Source organism: Balaenoptera physalus (genome assembly GCF_965194825.1).
Source record: "Balaenoptera physalus genome assembly, chromosome: 6".
NCBI lineage: Eukaryota > Metazoa > Chordata > Mammalia > Artiodactyla > Balaenopteridae > Balaenoptera > Balaenoptera physalus.
In genome coordinates this window covers 3,163,781-3,169,844 of record NC_138885.1, presented here as the reverse complement: position 1 = coordinate 3,169,844, position 6,064 = coordinate 3,163,781, and the positions used below count along the sequence as shown (strand labels likewise).

The following is a 6,064-nucleotide window of genomic DNA, read 5'->3' as shown; positions in this document are numbered from 1 at the left end:
ACATGCACCCAACATAGAAGCACCTCAATATATAAGGCAAGTGTTAATAGACATAAAAGGAGAAATTGACAGCAACACAATAATAGTGGGGGACTTTAACACCCCACTTACACCAATGGACAGATCATCCAGACATAAAATAAGGAAACACAGTCCTTAAAAGACACATTAGACCAGATGGAATTAATTGATATTTATGGGACATTCCATCTGAAAGCAGCAGAACACAAATTCTTTTCAAGTGCACATGGAATATTTTCCAGAACAGATCACATAATGGGCCACAAAGTGAGCTCCAATAAATTTAAGAAAATTGAAATCATATCAAGCATCTTTTCCAACCACAATGCTATGAGATTAGAAATGAACTACAGGAAAAAAACTGCAAAAACTACAAACACGTGGAGGTTAAACAATATGCTACTAAACAACCAATGGATCACTGAAGAAATCAAAGAGGAAATCAGAAATACCTAGAGACAAATGAAAATGAAAGTACACGATCTAAAGCCTATGGGATGCAGCAAAAGCAGTTCTAAGAGGGAAGTTTATAGCTATACAATTTTACCCCAGGAAACAAGAAATATCTCAAATAACCTAACATTACACCTAAAGCAACTAGAGAAAGTAGAGCAAACAAAACCTAAAGTTAGTAGAAGGAAAGAAATCATAAAGATCAGAGCAGAAATAAATGAAATAGACAAAGAAAACAAAAGCAAAGATCAATGAAACTAAAAGCTGGTTCTTTGAAAAGATAAACAAAATTGATCAAACTTTAGCCAGACTTATCAAGAAAAAAAGGGAGAGGACTCATATCAATAAAATTAGAAATGAAAAAGAGGTTACAATTTACACTACAGAAATACAAAGGATCATAAGCGACTACTACAAACAACTGTATGCCAGTAAAATGGACAACCTGGAAGAAATGGACAAATTCTTAGGAAGCTACAATCTCCCAGGACTGAACCAGGAAGAAATAGAAAATATGAAAAGGTTAATCACAAGTACTGAAATTGAAACTGTGATTTAAAAAACTCCCAACAAACAAAAGTCCAGGACCTGATGGCTTCACAGGTGAATTCTACCAAACATTTAGAGAAGAGCTAACACCTATCTTTCTCAAACTCTTCCAAAAAATTGCAGAGGGAGGAACACTCCCAAACTCATTCTATGAGGCCACCATCACCCTAATACCAAAACCAGACAAAGACATCACACAAAAAAGAAAATTACAGGCCAATATCACTGATGAACACAGGCACAAAAATCCTCAACAAAATATTAGCAAACTGAATACAACAACACATTAAAAGGATCTAACACCATAATCAAGTGGGATTTATCCCAGGGATGAAAGGATTCTTCAATATATGCAAATCAGTCAATGTGATACACCATATTAACAAATTGAAGAGTAAAAACCATATGATCATCTCAATGGATGCATAAAAATCTTTTGACAAAATTTAACACCCATTTATGATAAAAACTCTCCAGAAGGTGGGCACAGAGGGAAAATATCTCAACATAATAAAGGCCATATATGACAAACCCATAGCAAACATTATTATCCATGGTGAAAAACTGAAAGCATTTCCTCTACAATCAGGAACAAGATGAGGGTACCACTCTCACCACTATTATTCAACATAGTTTTGGAAGTCCTATCCATGTCAATCAGAGAAGAAAAAGAAATAAAAGGAATCCAAATTGGCAAAGAAGAAGTAAAATTGTCACTGTTTGCAGATGACAAGATACACTACATAGTTAATTCTAAAGATGTCACCAGAAAACTACTAGAGCTTATCAATGAATTTAGTAAAGTTGCAGGATACAAAACTAATACAGAAATCTCTTGCATTCCTATATGCTAACAATGAAAGATCAGAAAGAGAATCCCATTTACCATCACATCAAAAAGAATAAAATACCTAGGAATAAACTTACCTAAGGAGACAAAAGACTCAGAAAACTAGAAAGAAATCAAGGATGACACAAACAGATAGAGAGATATAGCATGTTCTTGGATTGGAAGAAACAATATTGTGAAAATGACTGTACTACCCAAAGCAATCTACAGATTCAATGCAATCCCTTCCAAATTACCAATGGCATTTTTCACAGAACTAGAACAAAAAATGTTACAATTTGTATGGAAACACAAAAGACCTCAAATACCAAAAACAATCTTGAGGAAAAAAAACACGGAGCTGGAGTAATCAGGCTCCCTGACGTCAGACTATACTACAAAGCTACAGCAATCAAGGCAGTATGGTACTGGCACAAAAACAGAAATATAGATCAATGGAACAGGATAGAAAACCTAGAGATAAACCCAAGCACCTATGGTCACCTAATCTATGACAAAGGAGGCCAGAATATACAATGGAGCAGAGACAGCCTCTTCAGTAAGTGGTGCTGGGAAAACTGGACAGCTAGCTACATGTAAAATAATGAAATTAGAACACTCCCTAACACCATACACAAAAATAAACTCAAGGGACTTCCCTGGTGGTCCAGTGGTAAAGAATCCACCTTCTAACGCAGGGGACGTGGGTTTAATCCCTGGTCAGGGAACTAAGATCCCACATCCCACGGGGGCAATTAAGCCTGTTCGCCACAGCTACTGACCCTGCGTGTCTCAACTAGAGAGCCCATGTGCCGCAAACTACAGAGCATATGTGCTCTGGAGCCTGCACGCCACAACTAGAGAGAGAAACCCACACACCACAACTAGAGAGAATCCCACATGCCACAACTAAAACCCACACACCACAACAAAGAGCCCACGCACTGCAATGAAAGATCCCACATGCCGCAACGAAGACCTGACACAGCCTAAATAAAAATAAATAAATAAATGAAATAAATTAAAAAACCTCAAAATGGATTAAAGACCTAAATGTAAGGGCAGACACTGTAAGACTCTTAGAGGAAAACATCTGTCTTTGACATAAATCGCAGCAAGATCTTTTTTGACCCACCTCCTAGAGTAATGAAAATAAAAACAAAAATAAACAAATGGGGCCTAATTAAACTTAAAACCTTTTGCACAGCAAAGGAAACTATAAACAAGACAAAAAGACAACCCTCAGAATGGGAGAAAATATTTGCAAACGAAGAAAATGACAAACGGTTAATCTGCAAAATATACAAACAGCTCATTCAGCTCAATAACAAAAAAACAAACAACCCAATTAAAAAATGGACAGAAGACCTAAATAGACATTTCTCCAAAGAAGACATACAGATGGCCAACAAACACATGAAAAGATGCTCAACATCACTAATTATCAGAGAAATGCAAATCAACACTACAATGAGATATAACCTCACACCGGTCAGATTGGCCATCATCACAAAATCTACAAACAATAAATGCTGGAGAGGGTGTGGAGAAAAGGGAACCCTCCTACACTGTTGGTGGGAATGTAAATTGATACAGCCACTATGGAGAACAGTATGGAGGTTCCTTAAAAAACTAAAAATAGAACTACCATGTGACACAGTAATCCCACTGCTGGGCATATACCCAGAGAAAACCATAATTCAAAAGACACACGCACCCCAATGTTCATTGCAGCACTATTTACAATAGCCAGGACATGGAAGCTGCCTAAATGTCCATCAACAGATGAATCGATAAAGAAGATGTGGTATATATATATATATATATATATATATATATATATATATATATATATATATATATATATACACATACATACATACACACACACACACAATGGAATATTACTCAGCCTTAAAAATAAAAGAAATTGGGTCATTTGAAGAGACGTGGATGGACCTAAAGAGTGTCATACAGAGTAAAGTAAGTCAGAAAGAGAAAAACAAATATATATCATATATATGGAATCTGAAAAAATATTCTCATTCTATATGTTCCTTTTTATTGTTTGTTTTGTTTTGTTTTTTTGCTGTACAGAAGAGTTTTAGGTTGATGTAGTCCTTCTTGTTTATATTTGCTTTTATTGCTTATGCTTTTGGGGTCATATACAAAAAAAATCATTGCCAAGAGCTTTTCCCTTATGTTTTCTTTTAGGTGTTTTAAGGTTTCAAGTCATACATTTAAGTTATTAATTCATTTTGAGTGGTGTAAGATAAGGGTACAATTTAATTGTTTTGCAAGTGATTATTCAGTTTGCTAAACCCCATTTATTATTATTTTCCTTAAAGTAGTATTCTTGGCCCCCTAGTGAAAAATTAGTTTACCATATATGTGTGGGTTTAATTATGGGCTCTCAATTCTATACCACGTGTCTGTTTTGGCCTATGTGTCTGTTTTTGTCTATGTGTCTGTTTTTATGCCAATACAATGTTATCTTTTAATGTTATTTTTTATTGAAGTAAAATTGACTTAAAATATTATATTAATTTCAGGTGTACAACACAGTGATTTCACATGCTTATGCATTAAAAAAAGGTCACCATTATAAGTCTAGTTCCCATCCATCATCACACAAAGTTATTAAAATATTAATGACTATATTTCCTATGCTATTCATTACATCCCCACAACTTATTTACATTATAAATGAACATTTGTACCTCTTAATCTCTCTAACCTACTTCCTTTATCCTTCAGAGATATGAGGTGGTTGCCTTGTATCTCTGTCAACCACTTGTTCTCTGTATATGTCTGTTTCTGTTTTGTTATGCTTGTTCATTGTTTTATTTTATTTTTTTAGATTCCACATATAAGTAATAACATGGTATTTGTCTTTTTCTGTCTGATTTACTTCACTTAGCATAATACTCTCTAGCTGTCATAAAAGGTGATTTTATTATTTTTATGCCTGAGTAATATTCCAGTGTTTGTGTGTGTGTGTGTGTGTGTGTGTGTGTGTGTGTGTATGTGTGTTTGTGTGTACCATCTCCTTTATCCATTCATCTATTTATGGGCACTAAGGTTGCTTGCTTTCCTGTCTTCGCTATTATAAATAATGCTGCAATGAACATAAGTGTGCATATATCTTTTTGAGTTAGTGTTTTTTTCTTTACATAAATGCTAGATCATATGGTAATGCTATTTTAAAATTTTTGAAGAACCTCCATACTGTTTTCCATAATGGTTGTACCAATTTACATTCCCACCAACAGTGCATGAGGGTTTACTTTTCTCCACATCCTCATCAACACTTGTTATTTGTTGTCCTTTTTTAAATTTTTTTAATTTATTTTTGGTTGCATTGGGTCTTTGTTGCTGCGTGTGGTCTTTCTCTAGTTGCAGTGTGCGAGATTCTCATTGCAGTGGCTTCTCTTGTTGTGGAGCATGGGCTCTAGGCATGTGGGTTTCAGTAGTTGTGGCATGTGGGCTCAGTAGTTGTGGCTCTTGGGCACTAGAGCACAGGCTCAGTAGTTGGGGGACATGGGCTTAGTTGATCCGCAGCATGTGGGATCTTCCTGGACCAGGGATCAAACCCATGTCCCCTGCATTGGCAGGTGGATTCTTAATCACTGTGCCACCAGAGAAGTCCCTATTTGTTGTCTTTTGATGATAGCCATTCTGAGAGGTGTGAGATGATATCTCATTGTTTTTTGTTTTTTGTTTTTTCTTTAAGGGCTCCCAGTGGTTTTTTTTTTTTTTTTTTTTTTTTTTACTTTTTATTTTATATTGGAGTATAGTTGATTAACAATGTTGTGATAGGTTCAGGTGTACAGAAAAGTGCTTCAGTTATACATATACATGTATCTATTCTTTTTCAAATTCTTTTCCCATTTAGGTTGTTACATAATACTGAGCAGAGTTCCCTGTGTTATACAGTATGTCCTTGTTGGTTATCCACTTTAAATATAAGTGTGTACATGTCAACCGCACACTCCCTAACTATCCCTTTCCCCCACCCTTCCCCCTGGTAACCATATGTTCTTCTCTAAGTCTGTGAAACTGTTTCTGTTTTGTTCATTTGTACCATTTCTTTTTAGATTCTGCATATAAGCAATATCATACGATATTTCTCTTTCTCTGTCTGACTTACTTCACTCAGTATGACAATCTCTAGGTCCATCCACGTTGCTGCAAATGTCATTATTTCATTCT

General features: G+C 35.4%; 1 long non-coding RNA gene across 1 annotated transcript in view; it reads right to left on the bottom strand.

Annotated features, from left to right (window-relative positions):
• Positions 1 to 211: 211 nt before the first annotated feature.
• LOC309662708 overlaps positions 212 to 6,064 on the bottom strand; it is a 29,774-nt gene continuing 23,921 nt past the window's right edge. Inside the window, exon 2 of the long non-coding RNA XR_014264904.1 lies at positions 212 to 6,064. This exon is cut by the window's right edge and continues 22,928 nt beyond it. This is a non-coding gene — a long non-coding RNA (uncharacterized lncRNA).